The sequence below is a fragment of the Giraffa tippelskirchi genome, chromosome 5 (assembly GCF_054371585.1).
Source record: "Giraffa tippelskirchi isolate mGirTip1 chromosome 5, T2T-mGirTip1v1.2.pri, whole genome shotgun sequence".
NCBI lineage: Eukaryota > Metazoa > Chordata > Mammalia > Artiodactyla > Giraffidae > Giraffa > Giraffa tippelskirchi.
This window is the reverse complement of record NC_137279.1, coordinates 6,633,817-6,656,903: the sequence shown is the minus strand read 5'-3', so window position 1 is coordinate 6,656,903 and position 23,087 is coordinate 6,633,817.

The following is a 23,087-nucleotide window of genomic DNA, read 5'->3' as shown; positions in this document are numbered from 1 at the left end:
GATCAATGTAGCACACAGCTTCAGCAACTGTGTTAGCCTAAACTCTCATTATCTAAGGGCTATGAGACTTGGGGCATACTTCTCCTCGTGACAAGCACCGTGTACCTTAGCCATATGGGTATCCGTGAGTGCCTGACGTACAGGGGAATTTGGTCTGGGCTCTGCAAATGGACATGCAGGTAAAAGAAGGAAAAATTCAGAAAACTAAGATCATGGCATCTGGTCCCATCACTTCATGGGAAATAGATGGGGAAACAGTGTCAGATTTTATTTTTTTGGGCTCCAAAATCACCGCAGATGATGAATGCAGCCATGAAATTAAAAGATGCTTGCTCCTTGGAAGGAAAGTTATGACCAACCTAGACAGCATATTAAAAAGAAGAGACATTACTTTGTCAACAAAGGTCTGTCTAGTCAAGGCTGTGGTTTTTCCAGTGGTCATGTATGGATGTGAGAGTTGGACTATAAAGAAAGCTGAGCGCCGAAGAATTGATGCTTTTGAAGTGTGTTGTTGGAGAAGACTCTTGAGAGTCCCTTGGACTGCAAGGAGATCCAACCAGTCCATCCTAAAGGAGATCAGTCCTGGGTGTTCATTGAAGGGACTGATGCTGAAGCTGAAACTCCAATACCTTGGCCACCTCATGCGAAGAGTTGACTCATTGGAAAAGACTGTGATGCTGGGAAGGATTGGGGGCAGGAGGAGAAGGGGATGACTGAGGATGAGATGGCTGGATGGCATCACCGACTCAATGGACATGGGTTTGGGTAAACTCCGGGAGTTGGTGATGGACAAGGAGGCCTGACGTGCTGCGATTCACGGTCGCAAAGAGTCGGACACGACTGAGCGACTGAACTGAACTGAACTGAGGAGGGATGGAGGACTCAGAGACACTTCCTGGAGAAGGAGAGCTGTGGTTGGGACTGAAGATGGGCGGGATTTAGAGGGCTGAGATGAAGGCTCTCCGGGGCCATAAAACCACAAAAGCAGAGAAGTCAGCCTCTATGGGGGAAAGGTCGAGCGGTCTGATGAACCCTGATCTCCCAGCTGTGACCCATCTACTCAGGTGCCTGGAAGGTGAGGAAGAGAGGCTTGCTTGGCATTTGGGGGGCAGAGCACAGAAGCACTTATGTGGTCCTGGCATCCTCTGATTGCTGGGTGCTCAGCTGGGCTCTGGTGATGAGGCCATTGCCCGGGTTTGATCACGGCTAGTAGCCCTTCCTAGCTGACCCCCCCTCCCACTCTGGGTAGCACAGTAGAGCTTGGTCTCTCTCTCAGCTGCATCTCCCCATCAGCCAGTCTCTGCTCCGGGCTCCCCTCCCCACCTGTCACAGTGAGTCTTATGGCACCACTGGGTGTCAGCTCAGCTGTCTTCTCTGCCTCATTGGCGAGACTGAGGACGGGGCATTATGGGAGCTTCTGCATCCTCCTATATCACTTCAGCTCAACGAGTCCTGGAAAAGCCAAGCTGCAGAGGGTGTTCGTGGCCCCCCACCCCATTGCATTACTAAGTCTGCTTTTATATGGCTGTATGGATAGAGGAGCCTGGCGAGCTACAGTCCACAGGGTTGCAAAGAGTCAGACTCTCTTTGCAAGTTCGGAGCTGGAACAGAGCTAGCATCCAAGGCCAGGGCTGAACGTCTCCTGGGCTCACCACCCGCTCCCAGCACACCTGAAGTGGAGACTGTGGTTGATAACCCAGGGAAATAAGACTGGAGAGGAGGAGAAGGGCTGGAAACCAGGTCGAGAAACTGAGACAGGATGGGGGATGAGAAGGAGTTGGTGGGAGGTCCGGGGCAGGAGAGGAAGGAGGGGTGGAGAGAAGGAGTGTGTAAGGTGGTCCACTTGAGAGTGGGCTGCCTGGGTCTCTTTCCATCACCACCCAGGGAGGGCTCTTTCCTCCCATCAGGAGAGTTTAGAGGGCTGTCTCCTCCAGGGCTCCAGCTGTGTGAGTCCCCTGCTAAGAGCACAGGGGCAGGGGAGTCCGAGGACTCACGAGGAGGGGTGGGGCTAAGACCCTCCTGGCATCCTCAGGACCCCTCCTGCTCCGGCATCGTCAGCATCCTTGCTGCTCTTCCGCTGCCCAGCAATGACCCATTCTCCCACGTTCCAGACGCTGCTGAGAGACACGTGCCATATAAATGCTAAACAGACGGCCGCCTGTCCCCAGGATAAACAGCCCTTCAGCTCCTGTGGTCAATCCCTCTCCTTTCAGGAACACAGACATATCTCCCCAAGAAGGGGAATATGTTGCTGTCTCTTCTCCGTTTATGTCTGCTGTTTACTCTCAATCTTGATATCAGAAGATTGTGCTCGGTTTTTTTTTTTTTTTTCAGTTTTATTTCTTTTTGGTATTATTGATTTTTTTTTCCCAGAAGGACTTTATGGTTTGTTATTTTAATTTCCTGAATTCATATTCAGAAAATGGGATGCTTTTCTTCTGATTGCTCTTCCAAAAAACAATAATAATAACTTTCATGCGTATAGTACTCTCACGTGCATTACCTCATAAAAATTCAGAGTCAGAGGAAATGGATTCCTGTCTTGATTCTATCTTCTACTTCCTGTGTGACCTTGGGCACGTGGCTTGACCAGTCTGAGTCCTGGTCAGTTTCATTTGTACAATGGCATGGTAACAGATTTGTTCTTTCTAGAGCAAAGGCTTGTGCGAGAAGTAAATAGGATAATTTATATGAAAACTTGAGGTAGGTATTGATTTTTAGATGAGAAATTTGAGGCACAGAGAACCTAAGTGGTTTGCTCCAAGTGCTGCAGCTTACAAGCAGCAAAGGCCATATATAAACACAGGTCTTCTGACAACAAGTGATCTATCTGTGAACCACAGCGCACTCTGAATGATGTCTGAGGCTTAGATGGATGGACTTGAAGGCTGATATTAAAAATATTTATTAATAGTTAGCATTTATGAACACTTTCTATGGGCTAGCTACTCTTCTCAGAATTTTACTGTCTTACCTCATTCAAACCTGATAGTAACCCCTAAGACTATTATTATTATGTTCATTTTATAACACATAACTCATTTCTTTAAGATCACAAAGTTGAATCTGAGCACAGACTGACTCAAACACCCTCCCCTGCTGTTCTAAGACCGCACGCATTGGAGGGTTGGTTAGTGCAGCTCAGCGAAGACTTTTTTCCAAATCAGCTCCAGGGGAGGAGAGGGCCCAACTGGCTGTGAGTGAGAGAGTGAGTGAAGTCGCTCTGTCGTGTCCAGCTCCTTGGTGACCCCGTGGACTGTAGCCCACCAGGCTCCTCCGTCCATGGGATTTTCCAGGCAAGAATACTGGAGTGGGTTGTCATGCCCTTCTCCAGGGGATCTTCCCAACCCGGGATTCAACCTGGGTCTCCCACATTGTAGGCAGATGCTTTATCGTCTGAGCCACCAGGGAAGTACCAACTGGCTGCTGCTGCTGCTGCTAAGTCACTTCAGTCGTGTCCGACTCTGTGTGACCCCATAGACGGCAGCCCACCAGGCTCCCCCGTCCCTGGGATTCTCCAGGCAAGAACACTAGAGTGGGTTGCCATTTCCTTCTCCAATGCATGAAAGTGAAAAGTGAAAGGGAAGTCGCTCAGTCGTGTCCGACTCTTAGCAACCCCATGGACTGCAGCCTACCAGGCTCCTCCATCCATGGGATTTTCCAGGCAAGAGTACTTGAGTGGGGTGCCATTGCCTTCTCCCAACTGGCTGCTAGGAACCTTTAAAGAGGGGCGAGGAGGAGGCCCTGAGGTGGGGCGCACTGGCCATGTGCCTTTGTGGACACACTGCAAGGGTTATCTAGGGGGTAGGTGTCCAAGGCCTTGGCGGTCAGTCTTGAACACCATCAGAGCCACCCAGAGGGCCCATGGTCGCACATAGGGCTGCCTTCTCCTCCACAATTTCCATTTTACCGATCAAGGGTGGGACCTGAGAACTGGCATCTCTCACAAGTTTCCCGGTGACCTGGATGCGGCTGATTCCGGGACCGCATTTGGAGAAACACGGTTCTGGACAGTGGGAAATGCTTAACGCCAAGGAATCCAGGTCCCCGCGGCAACTCTCGAAAAACTCACTCTCCTCTAAACAAGGAGCCTGGAAAATCTGAGACGGTCTGGCCCCCATTCAGCCGGCCTCTATGACCGCGTCTCCTGTGGTGGACAGGGGGCCGCCCTCGCTAGGCCAGGGCCCCTCCGCCAGCGCTCACGGGGGCTGCTGCGGGCTGCGGGCAGTGTGTCTGGCGTGGTGAATGAGTGAGCCCCCCCGAACCCCCCACTGCAGATTAAGGAAACACACAGCCGCTGCAGCCACAGGAAGGCTGCGACCAAGACCCCTCGCCTTTCCAGACAGAACCTTTCCTTCAGCTGTTGCTGTTTTGTTCTGCGGCTGCCTTCTCATCGCCTTGTACTGACAATAGTCGTAAACAACGGCGGTGCTGTAGAGAAATCATTTTAACAGCAGAGTCAAATAAATACATTAGACCTGACAGCTTAACTACGCGGAGTCCATTTGTATGTAGTGGCCAGCGGCTTCCCGGGGCCGCTGTGAGCGCGGCGGCCGCGAGAGGGCGCGCCGAGCTCACTGTGCGCGGGCCCCCAAACCCAGCCGGGCCGCGGTCCTGGGGATCGGTCCCTGCTAAAATAGCCTCAGATACGCAGACGACACCACCCTTATGGCAGAAAGCAAGAGGAACTAAAAAGCCTCTTGTTGAAAGTGAAAGAGGAGAGTGAAAAAGCTGGCTTAAAGCTCAACATTCAGAAAACTAAGATCATGGCATCTGGTCCCATCACTTCCTGGCAAATAGATGGGGAAACAGTGAGAGACGTTATTTTGGGGGGGCTCCAAAATCACTGTGGACAGTGACTGCAGCCATGAAATTAAAAGAGGCTTACTCCTTGGAAGAAAAGTTATGACCAACCTAGACAGCATATTAAAAAGCAGAGACATTACTTTGCCAACAAAGATCCGTCTAGTCAAGCTATGATTTTTTTCAGTAGTCATGTTGGACGTGAGAGTTGGACTATAAAGAAAGTTGAGCGCAGAAGAATTGATGCTTTTGAACTGTGGTGTTGGAGAAGACTCTTGAGAGTCTCTTGGACTGCAAGGAGACCCAACCAGTCCACCCTAAAGGAAAACAGTCCTGAATATTCATTGGAAGGACTGATGCTGAACCTGAAACTCCAATACTTTGGCCATCTGATGTGAAGAACTGACTCATTAGAAAAGACCTTGATGCTGGGGAAGATTGAAGTCAGGAGGAGAAGGGGACAACAGAGGACGAGATGGTTGGATGGCATCACTGATTCAATGGACATGAGTTTGAGTAAACTCCGGGAGTTGGTGATAGACAGGGAGGCCTGACATGCTGCAGTCCATTAGGTCACAAAGAGTTGGACAAAACTGAGCAACTGAACTGAACTGAACTGAAAACCTAGTTGTTCGACTCTTTGTGACCCCAGGGACTGTAGCTCTCCAGGCACCTGTATCCATGGAATTCTCCAGACAAGAATACTGGAGTGGGTTGCCAGTCCCTTCTCTAGGGGATCTTTCCAATCCAGGGATCGAACCCAGGTCTCTTGCATTGCAGGCAGATTCTTTACCATCTGAGCCACTGGGGGGAGGGTTTCAGACTCCAAGGAGAGTGAAAAAAATAATACCAACTCCCATCTCCATTCCTCATCCCTCCAGAAAGTGAAGATTTTGTTTTCAACCCAGCTGAGAGTTTAGCGTTAGATTGAGGTTAGGTGCTAGGAACTGAGTCTCTGGACCTGTGTCACTTCCAGAGGTGGCAGAGTCACTAGGTCACAGTAGGGCATCGAATCCTCAAGCTTGGGGTGCCCACAGGGGTCCTGGTCCCTCCAGATGCTCAGGACTTTTCTTTCTTGGTCCTGGTTTTCAATAGCTGAGGCTTCTGCATAGCTCTGCTGGTTTGGCTTCTGATGGGGCCAAACTTCTGATGGTCTTAAGGTTTGGCTTAGGACCTTCTAAGCCTGGTCCTCTGATAACCAGGAGTATCTATCAACCTCTTTCCCTTCCCGTGACTGGGGCCCACGGTGTCCTGGTTTTCAGGCTGCACACCCTTTCAGGAAGTGCTGAGGAGTCAGTCAAGGGCAATGCAGACTCAGTCTTGGTGGGCAGAGGGACTTGCATGGAGCCTGCTGGACTCTGTGTCATCTGCTCCCGCTTCCAGGATTCAGGAAGCTTGGAGCTAAAGAGGGCTTCCCTGGCCATCGAACTGAGCAGAAGCAAGCAGAGAGGGCCCTCCTCCAGGCTGACCACGTGTGGTTCAATCCCTGGACCTATACATCAGCTGCTGGAGGGATGGAAATGGGAGTGGGATGTGTGTGAGTTCTTCCCACAAAGTGGGCTCTCCAGAAGGGGACAGAGAGACATACCCAGATGCTCTCCTGCTAACTGGCCCGCGGGGGCAGGGGGATTGTGTTGATTTTTCCTTTTTGTCATCCTGGAGACCAGACTTCACACTCCTTGTCAGCTCAGACTGGATCTCATTCTCGGCTAAAACCCTATCACTAAGCAGGATGCTTCCTATCAACAGTCACCTGATTATAGAGGACAAATTATAGGCTCACTTAGGAGCTGTCTTTGAGTCTATGGTCAGGAGGTGAATATTTCATGTTCTCGAAAGAAAATTTGGTCAACAGCAGGTGAGATGTAAAGAAGGACTTCCTAGTAATAAAGTTGTAGTGAATTCCAAACTGAGTTGTTCCCTATCTCTTGGGAGCAGATGAGGTTGGACCATGCCACGCCTCCCTGTGGCTGGTCATACGTCTCTGTCATTTGAGAGCTGAGTCCATGGTGAAGTGGGGGCCTACAGAACTGACCGTTCAGGGCCGCTTTGCCCCCAGAATGTACCCCTTCCTCCATCCACGGGCTCCAAGAGAGGCAAGCCTGTTAACCTCTTCCCGTATGCCCTAGTTACATTACATTGCCTTGTGCATTGGTGTCCCACCCAAGCTGGCGTAACACTGCAATGCCCCCGTCCTTAGCAGAGTGCATCCCACTGTGGACGCCTGGTGTGCTCAGCGTGCTCAGGCGCTCGGTCGTGTCTGATTCTCTGTGGCCACATGGAGTGAGTGTAGCCCGCCAGGCTCCTCTGTCCATGGGATTCTCCAGGCAAGAATACTGGAGTGGGTGCCATCTCCTCCTCCAGGGACCTTCCTGACCCAGAGATCGAGCCCGTGTCTCCTGTGTCTCCTGCATTGACGGGTGGATTCTTTACCACTGGGCCACCTGGGCAGCCTGGACATCTGGTGTGACCTGGGCCGGTTCCAGTCCTTCTGTGGAAATTCTGACACTGAAATTGAGAAAAAGAAGTCAGTCTCTCATGAGGTTCCCAGACAGTAAGATGGAAAATCAGGGTGCTCTTGGCACCATATTTTCTGATGGGTAAGAAAAGTAGAGTAGAAGACCTGTACACAATGTGTGCACAGATCACACAGAGACAGGGAGGGAGACCTGTACACAGCGTGTGCACAGATCACACAGAGAAAGAGAGGGAGACCTGTACACAGCGTGTGCACAGATCACACAGAGAAAGAGAGGGAGACCTGTACACAACATGTGCACACATCACACAGAGAAAGGGAGGGAGACCTGTACACAGCGTGTGCACACATCACACAGAGAAAGGGAGGGAGACCTGTACACAGCATGTGCACACATCACACAGAGAAAGGGAGGGAGACCTGTACACAACATGTGCACACATCACACAGAGAAAGGGAGGGAGACCTGTACACAGCGTGTGCACACATCACACAGAGAAAGGGAGGGAGACCTGTACACAGCGTGTGCACACATCACACAGAGAAAGGGAGGGAGACCTGTACACAGCGTGTGCACACATCACACAGAGAAAGGGAGGGAGACCTGTACACAGCGTGTGCACACATCACACAGAGAAATGGAGGGAGACCTGTACACAGCGTGTGCACACATCACACAGAGAAAGGGAGGGAGACCTGTACACAACATGTATACACATCACACAGAGAAATAGAGGGAGACCTGTACACAGCGTGTGCGCACATCACACAGAGACAGGGAGGGAGACCTGTACACAATGTGTGCACACATCACACAGAGAAAGGGAGGGAGACCTGTACAAAACGTGTGCACACATCACACAGAGAAAGGGAGGGAGACAGACATAGAGGAAACACAGAGAGCGAGGAGCAGAAGTGTGAGATGGGGAACTAAGCCGATTACTGACAATATCCAAGTCCCTGCTTCCAGTTGCTTCTGAGGCATCACTGATCCCAGTGCCTGAGTTCCCTGAGACACCTTAGTACTTCTAAAATAATTATTTCCCTTAAAACAAAACAAAAAGCCCGTCCTCCATCCCACACCCCAGTTCTAGTCAAATTATGGTCACTAACAATCAGAAGGGTTTGGCTGGTTGTGTCGTATTTAAAGTAAGACCCCAAACAACTTCACTTCAACTTCCAACGCTCTCCATCAGAACCAGTCGTCATTGGAAACAGACGTGCGGCCTTCCGTTCTTCATCCTTCTCTCTGCCAGGCCTCGGCAGCATTCCAGTATCTCCTTCAGCCTTGTAGAAGATGTCCCGTCTCCTCTGAAGCGGTGCTGAACGGCCAGGGGAGTTTGTTTGTTCCCATAGCACTTGGCTAAACTTTCCTAGCATGTGCTCTCCGCTGCCAGGATTACAGAATTGTCTCTTGTACCAGGCGGCGCTAGGGGTAAAGAACCCAATGCGGGAGTCATAAGAGATGCGGGTTCGATCCCTGGGTCTGGAAGATCCCCTGGAGCAGGGAATGGGAACCCACTCCAGTATTCTTACCTGCAGAATCCCAAGGGCAGAGGAGCCTGGTGGGCTACAGTCCATAGGGTTACAAAGAGCTGGACACATCTGAGCTTACAGACACACACAGGTCTATGACCCCCTGAAGGGCCGGAGAAGGGACATGCCGTATCATGTCTGTTTCCACAATGCCTAAGACGCAAACGCAGAGGAGTGTTTATACAGTGACGACAGTATGGGGCTGGCAGTCTCATCCACAAGCAGCAAGGTGGGTCCTGAAAAGGTCCTTCTAGCCAGTAATTTCCAAAGGACGGGATTGAGAGAGGCTGGTATATAGCGCAGATCAGGTGAACACAGGAGCACGGTGGGTATTTCTGTCCCTTTCCCTTTTTTCTCAACCCCATTTAATTCTCACTGCATTCTTCCACACCACACCACACACACACGCACACACACACACACACACACATACCCCACTTGTGACTTTCTCTTTTTTGCCCTGGTCCCCACCCAGTGTTGTTGGTTTTTTTTTCTTTGCCTTTTTTTTTTTTTTTTTTTGCCTCAGTGCAGCATGTGGGATCTTAACACCCCAACCAGGGATCGAACCTACTCCCACTGCACTGGAAGCGTGGAGTCCCCATCACTGGACCGCCAGGGAAGTTCCCCACCCAGTGTTTACAAATGGCTCACATCTCAGTATCTTCCAAGCTATTCCATTCAGAGCTTTCTCCAAACTTGAATCGCCAGAGGGAATCCTCCAATTCAGAAGAGAAAGAGAAGAGGGAAAGGGAAAAAGGGAGGAGAGAGGGGCTGAGAGAGAAAGTAATATCCAATTGCAACATTTTGTTCTTTGCCATCGAAACTTCCAGAGGCAGTAGCCATACAATTTGTATGTTTTGTATCATGTCTGCTTCCTTGTGGGAGTTTCATAAATTGATGATGATAACACAGCACATTTCTTTTAAGTCCTTAGACATTCAGTCTTTATTGCTTTATAGAGTCTGCTTGGGGCAGAGATGAAATGAAACTGGTGAGATTTTGTGCTGTCCATTCTGCCAATTCCATCACAGAATCTGCACCTGCTATGCAACTTGCATTCAGAAGTAGAAAATCCACTTTGCAAAAGATGCTGGAGGCCAGCGCTGGGAGACCCAGGACAGTGGGTGACCCAGGGAGATTGAGCAGGGTCAGCTCATTGGCTGCTTTGGGAGGAGGAGCCTTGATTATACATCAGTCCTGAGCAGCAGCCCTGGTTTTCTATATCCTCTACCTGCAACTAGAAATTTTTTTAATTATGCAAAATTCATTTCCCTCCAGATCTATAAGAAAATATATGCAATATGTAAATAGCAGTGTTTCTAATGCAAAAACCATAATACTCACTTGCTCTATTTAATTATTGGAATGCAATGATTCTTCCCCCCCACAGCTGAATAGCTACACTAATAGGAATATTACACTGATGGACCAACTCACTCCCTAAGCCAATATGTTTTTGGCTTTTATGCTGATTTTATGAAACAAATGTGTGTCATTTGTAGTTCACAGCAGAAAACAATGAGACCTCCAGTATACCATTACCTGCCTGTGCAGAGTCAGTGTGACTCTGAACTTCAGCCTAGGGGGCGTGGACCTTCAAGTGTTAATAAAAGGAATCAGATCTTTGCAGTTATATAATTTCAGACAAGTGGATTTCAGTTGTTTTACCCACCCTTAATCCCCCCCCTCCAAATAATCCCCCTCAATACACACACACACACATGCACAGGCTAGAATTGTTTTTCTGCTGAATGAACTAATTTATTCCTGAAGTACAGGAGTGACTTAACTCAGGCTGGTTGTATGTAAATGACAATCTGTGGCTGGTTCCTTTTTGTATGTTGAGAACTGGCTATCCCCCATAATATGACTTTACCCGGCCAAGCTGGGAAATGCTGACCCAGGGTGCTCAGCCCTGAAAACTTGGCCTTTCAACTGTGCCCCCACCCCCCACCCCAGGGCAGAGCACTTCAAGTCCCAGAGAGAATGAGCCAAAATGACGCCTGCTGCTAAGTCACCTCAGTCGTGTCCGACTCTGTGCAACCCCATAGATGGCAGCCCAGCAGGCTCCCCGGTCCCTGGGATTCTCCAGGCAAGAACACTGGAGTGGGTTGCCATTTCCTTCTCCAGTGCATGAAAGTGAAAAGTGAAAGTGAAGTCGCTCAGTCGTGTCCGACTCTTAGTGACCCCATGGACTGCAGCCTATGAGGCTCCTCCATCCATGGGATTTTCCAGGCAAGAGTACTGGAGTGGGGTGCCATTGCCTTCTCCAAAATGATGCCTATCACTTGTCAAACACCTTCAAATCTGGCCATTCATCCCCAGAGCTGATGTAGCAACTGTTTTCATGTAAAGCGGATGCAAATAGATCTGCAGGACACTGTGTGGGCATTGTTGATCAATATAATGAAGTTGCATTATGGCCGGGCCCCATGAGAAGATTTCAAATAAGATCCTGAAAGCAAAAGAGCCTTGCCAACCCTACAGAGCTTGGTACACTGTACAACGCTACAGACCCACAGGCTTGCTCTCATCAGAGGGGTGATTAGGAATCCCTGAAAGGTAGAACATTACAGCAGGCAGACCCAGGGTGCTCTCAGACATGGAGCAAGTTGAGCATGAAATCAGAAATGAGCTTGAGATTTACGGATTGTATTACAAGGAGTAAATGCTTGGAGACAGGGGGATCCTTTATGACTGCCGTTAATATCTTCCTTGGAAAAGGCACATCGTGTGGCCTGCCACCTAGTGGCAGGAGAATGAATTTGCAATTCCCTCAAGTCGGGGGAAATGACTTACAGATTGTCTCTGAAAAGGGCTGGCAGAGGAAGGAGGAGCTGTCGGAGGAAGCCCGAGGTGCAGTGAGTGAGAGAGGGACTGTCACCGCTGCCTCCGCAAGCCCTGGGGCCTGACCTTGGGCGCGGCTGCAGCTGTAACTGGCATCTCCATTGTGTAAACCTCGAGAGCCCTGCGGGCCGTTTAGACATTAAGTGAGAATAATAACAACAGAAATGATCCGGATGATGATGTTAATATTAAGAAGCATAAACAATTATAATCGTACGACCAGATTGCTTCCACTGTTCCTTTCTGATTACTAAACATACAAAGGACTGAAGGGGGCAGTGTCTGGGGGAGGAGGGAGGCTGCCCAGGAGGCTGCAGACAGAATATAAAATCCTCCCTCGGTTAACTCCTTGCTCCAAGAGAGACTGTGGAATTACAGCTCTGCCTCTGGAGCCTCCAGAGCTCTTGAAGACAGGGGAAAACACCTTTCAGCAACCTCTTAGTTTACCCAGGCAAACGTTCGACTTCAGGCTTCCCTGGGCTGTCGGCCACCTCTGGCCAGGCAGGGCCTCCTTTTCCTTTGTGGCGGAGACAGCAAGCAGCTTTGAGCTCCCGAAGAAGAGTCTGGATACCAATGGAAGTCAATGATATAGCACTTGCTTAAATTAAAAAAAAAAAATCAAATTAAGAATTTAAGTGATTGTTTAATTAAATTTGAAGTCACTGATAATAACTAACGTGTGTTGAGTTGATCAGTTTACTGTTGCACGAGGCTTTCTCTGTACACAATGCCAGGTAAATTGTACCATGTTGGTATAAGGTCAGTACGGTCATGACTCCCATTTTACAGATTAGATTAGATGAATGTTTAATCCAGATGAGAATTAGAGAAGTGAAGGAGTTTGGTGAAGGTCAGATGGCAAGTCATGGAACCAAGATCCAAACTCTATTTGCCCATTCCTCATACTGCCCCGTAATGGACTTTGATTATCATGCCCTCAATCACCAGTCAGATCCTGACTCTAGTAGAAAACCACTTTAAAATTCACCTAATTCAATCACTCACCTCAAAACAGAAGTTTCATCTGTAGCAGTGATTTCTAGACTCTTGCAGTTTTTGACCTGTTGTATTAAAATCACTAAAAAGGCAAAGCAAACCAAAGCAAATCAGCAAGTTCCTGAAATCACCTCCCCATTCCGATATTCTTGGGCTCCCCTTGTGGCTCAGCTGGTAAAGAATCTGCCCGCAATGCAGGAGACCTGGGTTTGATCCCTGGGTTGGGAAGCTCCCCAGGTGAAGGGAAAGGCTACCCTCTCCAGTATTCTGGCCTGGAGAATTCCACGAACTGTACAGTCCACGGGATAGCAAAGAGTCGGACACGACTGAGCAACTTTCACTTTCACTTCATTCTGTGGCTTTGCAGTGAGGTCTGCAGATTCATATTAAAAGCTTCCCAAGGGTTTCACCAGCCCAACCAGGCTGGAAACTTGTGTTCCGCTCTGGAGCAGGGAGGAGTAAAAAATGGCTTGGAGCCGGAGAATCGGGGAGTTGGCTGGAATTACCTGGGGGCTTGCAGGAGGAAAGGTTAGTGATCACAAGGCTGTACAAGAGGTTGACTTTCAGAAACAGTCAAGTCCATTTATTTATTTATTTTTAGAACATTAGCTTTTTTTTTTTTTTAGCAAAAAATCAAACAGAAATTCTTGAAGAGCCAGTGTCTCGCTTCTCTCCCACATGCTGCCTAAGCAAAGAGGCTTGTTGTTCAGGCCAAAGTTACAGCAAACCTTAACTGTTCAGATTTCTGTGCTTCCATTTTTAATTGATGGCAGGGGCAGCTGCAACCACGGAGGCTGATCTTCAGGCACGGTGAATTGCTGCTGCTGCCGCTGCTAAGTCGCTTCAGTCGTGTCCAGCTTTGTGTGACTCCACAGACGGCAAGCCCACCAGGTTTCTCTGTCCCTGGGATTCTCCAGGCAAGAATACTGGAGTGGGTTGCCATGCCCTTCTCCAGGATCTTCCCGATCCAGGGATTGAACCCGGGTCTCTGGCATTGCAGGTGGATGACTTCGTGGAGGTGACCTTGTAATTATTTGAGGATTTGGATATCTGTGTGCCGTTAGAGGCTTTGCTTCCTATTAAAGTGAAAACATTTATCTGGCCAAATGAAGCCACCCTAGACTACTCTAAAAGCAAATGTCCTTTAGCTATTTTGTGTCTGATGTTTGTCTTTCTGTGTTTTCTCTCTTATCTGGGGACTTTGTGGATTTCCTAAAAATCAATATAAGAGGCTGAAAGGAAGTCAGCATGAGCTACTCAGAAGAGCCACATTAAAAGAGAAAAAAAGGAGAGAGAGAGAGAGAGAAGTAAAGGCAAACAGCCGCACATTTCGTGAGCATCTATGTGTCTGGCCCTGTGTTAGTGCCATGAAAAGACAGAAAATGAAGGCTGGCACAACTTTGACGGTTCTCACAGGTATCTGAGGAGGCAACCAGCGAGGCAACTGGAAGGATGGATTCTAATCGAAGGACCTGGGTCTAAACTTTGGCTCTGCCACTTACTCTCCATCTGACTAGTTACGTATCCAACCTGAGCCTCATTTGTCTCTCCTGGAAAATGGGGATAAGAAAGACATCTTCTTCTCGAGAGTAAGATGAAGAAATATGAAATCTCTTTACATCCGAAAGGATAAGCTCAGATAAGCCGTGTAATAAAGTGGTTATGAATAAGGATTCTTAATTTGACTTGAAAATGAAAATTTGTATATATAATAAACTTACAAAAAAGTAAAAAAAAAACCCCAAAACTCATAAATTGTTTTCAATTCAGATCATAAAACACTTGTCTCCCAGGTATATCAAGAATGCCTACAATTTAATAATAAAATCACAGTTTATTTTTAAATGGTTCATCTCAGTAGAGAACCATATAGAGGATATGACCAGAAAATTCACATACACAGATACACACACATGTACAAGCACATGCATAGGGAGAAAGGAAGGAAATAAGAAAGCAAATGGTTTCCTTGAAAAACAGGGAAAGATGCCCAGCTTTATTCATAATAAGAAAAACTCAAGTTAAAACTAAACTGACACTTGTGTCAAATAGCAGTTAGTAAAGATTCTAAAGGTTTCGGATACAGTGTCCATAAGAGTGGGGCAAGGTATCCAGCAGACGGTGTTGACAAGGAATTTGGCAAAAAACATCAAAATTATAAACATAAACGTGTATCTTGACTCTGCAGTTCTGTTCTAGGGATGTATTCTGAAGCTGTAGTCACACGATGATAAGTCTATAAGGCAAGGCTGTTCACATCAAGAGGTTGGAAACAATCTGAATATACTTTAGTGCATGACTCATTAAGTACATTGTGGTGTATCTCTACACATAATACAGTGTATCCACAGATAGATTGTCAAGGATCTTAGAGCTGTCTTCAAGATTTGAAAAATTAAGTGAAAAAAATCAGGGTGTATATATACATTCACACATTTATATGTAACAAACATATATATAGCAAATATGTATAACAAGACAGATATGTTTTAGGTATATGTTTATATATATATATATGCATGTGTTTTGCTATATATGTTACCATTTGTGGAGAAATAAAAAAAAATTAAGCTGCTCATTTCTGCCTGGGCTATCTGAATATACTCAGGAGTCTGGTGGCATTGGTTGTCCCCAAGGAGAGATGTGAGCTGGCTATAGCAGGAAGGGTTGAGGGGAAAAAAAAGGAAACCTTCATTGTATACTCTTTGGATTTTGCAAGAGCACAGATTCTGAAGTCAAATGACACAATGGTCAAATACATATTGTATTTTCCTTTCAGGAAGATTTACATGAATGTCACGTCATATGTACTCGTTAATTTAATAAATATTTAGTGTTACTTTTGGTCAGTACTCATGTTGGTGTTGGGAGAGGCTGTGATATTTAAGGCATGTATGATGCTTTCAGTTCAGAGTGTCCTATTACTGTTCCTACTTCACAGATGAGGAAACTGAAGTTCACAGAGGGTGAACTGACTTGTCCAAAACCAGATAGTAAGTGGTGGAAAAAAATGAAAAGTCAAAGTGTTAGGTGCTCAGTCCTGTCTGACTCTCTGTGGCCCCATGGACTGTGGCCCGCCAGGCTCTTCTGTCCGTGGAATTCTCCAGGCAAGAATAATACTGGAATGGATAGCCACTCCCTTCTTCAGGGGATCTTCCTGACCTGGGGATCGAACCCAAGTCTCCTGCGTCGTAGGCAGATTCTTTACCATCTGAGCCACCAGGGAAGTCACCAGGCTTGAGAATCTGTCTCTAGAGTCTGTGCTTTCAGTTAAAACCAGGACGAGGTCATTATCTGGTGGAACCAACCGACAAATGAAAATTTGGTGTCCTTTGTTGAACACTGATGAATTTCAGTACAGCAACAACAAACATTAATGCAAGCTGAGATCCATCTGAGCACAGGGCCCTGCAGGGCTGCAGAGGCCACACACCCCCGGGGCTGGCCTTGGTCAAATCTCACTGCCTTTCACACAAAGGCCCCCAAGCCCTCGTGGAGCTGACATGCAACTGGAGGAGGTGAGTGGGTGAGACTTTATAAGTAAACAGGTATCAGTAATGTGCTAAGAAGGAAGGCACAGTGCCACAGGGGTGATGGGGAGTGCCAGGGGACAGAAAGGCTCTGGCCGATGACATCTGTGAGACTTTGTTTAAGCCTGTGTTTCCCTAATGTGTTTGACTATAGAATCATTTCATTGAGTTGACTTCAGTATTTTCACTTTTTCACCTTATACTACCACCTCTGGAACTAGAGTGCTGACACTTTTTCGGGACAGCACCGGTCTCTCTGGGGCTTCCCGGAAGGTGCTAGTGGTAAAGAAAGTAAAAATGTGAGTGTTAGTTGCTCAGTCATGTCTGACTCTTTTGCGATCCTGTGGACTGTAACTTGCCAGGCCCCTTTGTCCATGGGATTCTCCAGGCAAGAATCCTGGAGTGAGTAGCCATTCCCTTCTCCAGGGCATCCTCCTAACCCAGAGATTGAACATGGGTCTCCTGCACTACGGGCAGATTCTTTACTGTCTGAGCCACCAGAGAAGGCCCAGTGGTAAAGAACCTACCTACAATGCAGGAGACATAAGAGACGTGGGTTCGATCCCAGGGTTGGGAAGATTCCCTGGAGGAGGGCATGGCAACCCATTCCAGTATTCTTGCCTGGATAATCCCATGGACAGAGGAGCCTGGAAGGCTACAGTCCATGGGGTCACAAAGAGTTGGGTATGACTGGAGCGACTTAGCAGGCATGCACACAGGTACTGGTCTCTCTACCGTGCCAGGAGCAACTGAGGCCATGCTAATTTCACATGTCCTCACATGTTTTGGCAGTCAGAGACCTCACAAAGAACAAAGCAGTGTCTGATTGTACTTTCTATGTGGTATGGGTTTAATTACTTATTCTCCAATCTTTATAGAACATTCCTTTCATCACCTTTTCCTCTTAAAGCCTTCTTCTCCTCCTGTTTCCTTATTATCAGTTCCAGACCACGTGTGTACCAGTGTTTTCTGAAATGTGAGACAATGTTGTACTTGATACCATCTTAAGAACTAAAGGATTTATTTGCGTCCAAAATAATGAGTTCCGTTAAACGATGAATGTATCTGTTAAGGCTAGAGTGCAATCTTTGCATCTGAAACTAGCGGCTTTGTCTTGTTTTGTGTATGTGTATTGGGGTGTAGAGCCAAACTACAGGCAAGTGTTTACAGAATGCTAAATTCATTCACTGTTAAAAGGACACCGTGGAAATTGTGCTAAAGGCTCCTCAGGTTGTTAAGACAGTGACATTTTAAAAACATTTGTCTTATCTTAAAATTTGCCTTTAGCTAAGATGGCTCCAAGTAAATTCTATTACAGCTGTTTGCTTGTCATTAAAGAGGGGGACTTCAAGCTCTTCATCCTGCATTTAGATCAACTGTTGGACTGAGATGGTGCTTTTTCTTGACTTTATTCATGCATTTCCTTGTTTGCACTGACCAACTCAGCCAGCTGTTTGGGATTCAAGTGAACTCAGGGTCAAAGTGCTGATGCAGCTGAAGACTTGTAGAAATTAATTCTGAAAATGGAGGCAAAAGGAATAGCACCTAAGCCCAAATCCGTGCTTGGGAGGCTAAAACTGATCAATTTCCTGGTCCCTGATTAAAACAAGCCACCAAACACAACAGCGGCATAAAATCCAGGCTTTTCCTGGTGATGAATGCGACCAGCCTGCAAATTTCTCCTTGCTGGGAACAGAGATTCCATGTGCAATAGCAGTTAAGCAGAAAGCTTACTGGCAATCTGTGTTCCGTAATATGTATGTCATCTGCTTACTGTCCAGACCCTGTCTTTACTCCATCCCTGATGTAGTTGCCCATTGACACTAGACCAATAAAACTAAACTGAAAGAAAAAGTCTCCTTCTCTCACCTGTGTGTCTTTGAAGGAGTCCGTTCCTGCATATTGAAGGGGTAAACAGTTATGGTGGGGGTATCTAATCTTTTATATTACTTGAGTTGTGCAAATTTGCATGTGAACCATCTGCTTTTAAATTGAATCCTAGCTTTCCATCAATTAGCACAGTCATTTCAGATGTAAAGTAGGTTAACTTCTGATTGATCTTCAATTAACACTAGTTCTTAACCATTTACTTTATTTCAAATTCATTTCCCCCTCCTAGTTTTACACAGAAGTTGCAGAATGACCTTCCTGCTTTTGAAATGCTGATAACTCTTTAGGATGAAAGAATTGATATTCCATCCACACTTTTTATCCCTGAATTAGTAAAAGCTCCAGTAATCAAAGTCAGTATAATTTTATTTTCCAAAAGAGCATCAGGGAAACAAGAAGACCTCATTACATGCAAATATGTTTGGCTTTTTTTGTTTTGTTTTTGCTTTACTTATTTGGATTCTAGAATTGGGAATTTTCACAAAATAAGTCACAGAATCATTCTAGAAAGCCCCAAAATAACATTTATAAAACTTCAGTAGTCTAGAGGTGTGCAAAATTATTTGGCTTCTTTCCTAGGACAGAAACTCTCAGTTTAAAGTGGCCTCAGATATCTTCCAGCCCACATTCACCCAGGGCAGGACTGTCCACCAGAGCATCCTCCCGCTCACATTCACCCAGGGCCGGACAGTTCACCGGAGCATCCCTGCCAGATGGTCAGCCAGCTTTTCCTTGTTGCCACCACTGGACAAAAGGGCAGAATCTCCTTGATGAGGCTGTTAACAGTGAAACTCTGGCAGCTGAATAATAATCACCAATTGATATAATTCAGATACTTCTTTTATTGGAATGGGCAAAGTGTTGTTGATAATTTTTTATGTTAAAAAAAGAAAAATTGAACTGAGTAAAATTAAAAAAAACTAATTGGCTTTATTCAATGATTCATGAATCAGGAAGCATCCCATCAGTAAATCTTAGGAGCTGTATAAACCAAAATGGATGGTTTTCATAGGCAGAATCAGGATGGGACAAGGAAGTTAAAGAATGGATTATTTCAGGCAAGGTCATCTTCCTAAGGGGAAGGCAAGGGGTCTTATTAAGCAGACTACCTCACTAGTGTTTATGAGGAAATTCCAGACTGGTGGGTTTAAAATTCCACTCCTGCGAGAAGCTGAAACTGCTGTCAGGTTAGATCTTAAGTCTTGGTGGGGTTTGGTATAAGTGACTCCATTTGGGGACTTTTTTTTTTTTTGACGGTGCTGTGTAGCATGAGAGATTTTAGTTCCCTGATCAGGGATCGAACTAATGTCCCCTGAAGTGGAAGCACAGAGTCTTAACCTCTGGAACTGCAAGGGATTCCCTAGCCCTACTGTTTCTTTTTAACACTTATGGTAGGTTATCATTGTGATATGTTATCCAAGTTTTCTTTTGTTTTGATTAAATCAACATTTGTTATGTCCTAAAGTATAATTTCATCACATGGGAACTATTTTTTTCTTCAGAAAAACATATAACTTGTTCTATAATAGTTATCCTTGTAGAAATATGATTCTCTTAGCAATCATTTCTGATATGATCAACTTACTGGAAGCTTTTTATACCATTAAGCAAAGATAATCTTTTTACACAGGAAAGATATATGAGCTTTTCCTCTTTATTTTCTTCTTTTATATATATACATCATTGTTTCTCTTATTAGCATGCTGTATTGAAAAATAGAACAACAAGGGTCCCTGTATGAGTTAGGCCAAGTAATATTTGCTTCTGTAATAAATCCAAAATCTCAGTGGCTTAAAACAATAAATGTTTACCTCTCACTCATGTTACAGTCCAACGTCCATGTTCTTCCCTCGATGATGGTCCATATTATAATTCCACTGTCCTCCAGGGATCTTAAATCTTCTCCATTCAGCTAGCATATAAGGGGAAAAAAAAGAAAGGAAGAAGACAAAAGGTAGGAGTTTTTGTGGGCCTGAAAGTGGGCTTTATTGTTTCTTCATACATTCTATGAGCCAGAACTCAGGCACTGGCCGAGCCCAATGGCAAGGCTGGCAGGCAAACACAGTCCAGCCATAGACTCAGGGGGAAGAGACAGGGTTGGTGAGTTCCAGGCAGTTTCTGCTGCACTTGCTGTCAGCATCCCATTTACCTCTCTACCCTGGAGACCTGTGTGTATAGAATACTTTCTAGAATTTCTATTGCATGTGTGCTTTTGAACTTGACTGGTAAATAAACGATGACGGTTATGAGGCTCTTAAGTGCCCTGAATTCCTGGGTATATACATTGAAGTATAGGGCACCTGTATAGATAGTCAATGGGGTCACAAAGAGTCGGACACGACTGAGCGACCTTCGCGTTCAGGGCTCCAGCTTGCAGTGACCCTGAGGGTGTTCTCTTGTTCAAGAAGTCCAATAAAGAAAACAATTGGTGGTTAGATCTTCATGGCATTAACATATTTCCCTGCCCCTCAATAGAAATAGAAGGGGAAAAATTGAAAGAGGTGATGGGTTTTATTTTCTTGGGCTCCAAAATCACTGAGGCTGGTGACTGCAGTCACGAAATTAAAAGATGCTTGCTCCTTGGAAGAAAGGCTATGGTAAACCTAGAGAGCATATTATTAATAAAAAACAGAGACATCAGTTTGCTGACAAAAGTCCATATGGTCAAAGCCATAGTTTTTCCAGTAGTCATGTATAGATGTAAGAGTTGGACCATAAAGAAGGCTGAGCACAAAAGAATTGATGCTTTTGAACTGTGGTGTTGGAGAAGACTCTTGAGAGTTCCTTGGACTGAAAAGAGATCAAACCAGTCAATCTTAAGGGAAATCAACCCTGAATATTCATTGCAAGGACGGATGCTGAAGCTGAAGCTCCAATACTTTGGCCTTAGGGAAATCAACCCTGAATATTCATTGCAAGGACGGATGCTGAAGCTCCAATACTTTGGCCTTGTGATGCAAAAAGTCGTCTCATAGGAAAAGACCCTGATGCTGGGAAAAATTGAAGGCAAGAGGAAAAGGGTTCGATGGAGGATGAGATGATTGGGTGGCATCATTGACTAAATGGATGTGAGTATGAGCAAGCTCCAGGAGATAGTGAAGGACAGGAAAGCCTGGCGCACTGCAGTCCACGGGGTTACAAATAGTTGGACACAACTTAGCAACTGAATAACCACAGCAACTTTAGGAAGTATAAGAAGCAAGCATTGCTCTTTTTTTTTTTGACCTGGTCTTTCATGGACTTTATTTTTTATAAAAGTCCAAATTTTAGCAAAACAGTAATAGGTAGAAGTAACTTAAATAATACTTTGTATATTGTCTTTTACATTGTTTGGGGGTATTTTTTGAATAGTCATATTATACATTTTAAAAGTCTTTTAAAAATCTTCATTTTTATTTTTAAATTGTTTCTTCTAGTTGTACTGAGGTATAACTGACTGTATAAGTTTAAGCTGTGTAGCATAATGATTTGACTTGTATATGATGAAATGGTTATCACTGTGAGTTTTGTGACCACCTGTCATCTTCTATAGATAAGAAATTTCAAAAACAGAAAAAAACACTTTTTTCTTGCTGAGAAGTCTTAGGATTTACTCTTTTAACAACTTTGATATATAGTGTATATAGTGTACAGCAGTGTTCATTTTATTTATCATGTTGTACATTACACCCATAGTAGTTATTTATCTTATAACTGAAAGTTACCTTTTGACTGTTTTCTCCCAATTCCCCATCCCCCTGCTCCCACTTTTGGTAACCACAAATCTGATCTTTTTTTTTTTTTTTTTTTCTGAGTTTGTTTGTTTTTGAAGTATCACTGACCTACAACACTATGTTAGTTCCTGTTATACAACATAGTGATTTGATATTTCCATACATTTCAAAATGGTCACCACAATAAGTCTAGTATAATACGTCACCATATAAAGGTATTACAAATTATTGACAAGTTATTTCCCATACTGTGCATAGCTACCTATCATCTATTTATCTATCTGGTAATTTTTAGTTGCTGATCTCTTAAGTTCAAATGCATTTTAACAACCCTGAATTTTTACTCTTCTCCTACCACATTGATTGCTTTTGACCTCATATTTTACAATTTTGTTTTATACATCCCTTAACTACTTATTGGATATATATATATATAATTTAACTACTTTTGTCTTTTAACCATCTACCAGCTTTATACATGGCTAATTTATGATTAGTACTATATATTTTTCCTTACCAATGAGAATTTTCCTTTTGTAATTTTCATGTTTCTAGTTGTGGCCTTTTCTTTCTGGGTTAGAGAAGTCCCTTAAACATTTCTTATAAAACTGATTTGCTGGTACTGAACTCATTTAGCTTTTGCTTGTCTATGAAAGAGATTCCCTGGTAGCTCAGCTGATAAAGAATCTGCCTGCAATGCAGGTAGACCCTGGTTCAAATCCTGGGTTAGGAAGATCCCCTAGAGAAGAGATAGGCTACCCACTCTAAAACTTTTAATCTCTCCTTCAAATCTGAATGAAAAGCTTGCTGGGTGGAGTATTCTTGGTTGAATTTTTTCCCTTCCATCACTTTAAATAAATTCTACCACTGCTTTCTGGCCGGCAGAGTTTCTGCTGAGAAGTCACCTGATAGCCCTATGGGAGTCCCCTTGTATGTAATTTGATTATTTTCTTGTAGTTTTTCTCATGCTCCTTTTAATACTCTCTATTTATCTGTAATTTTTGCCATTTTAATTACAATGTGACTTGGTATTGTGGGCTTCTCTTGTGGCTCAGCTGGTAAAGAATCTGTCTGCAATGTGGGAGACCTGGGCTCGATTCCCGAGTCAGGAAGATCCCCTGGAGAAGGGAAAGGCTACCCAGTCCAGTATTTCGGCCTGGAGAATCCCACGGACTGTTACAGTCCCTGGGGTCACAAAGAGTCAGGCAGACTGAGCGACTTTCACTTTCACTTTTCTTTCACTTCGGTGTCGTGCTCTTTGGATTGATCCTGTTTGGAGCTCTCTGTGCTTCC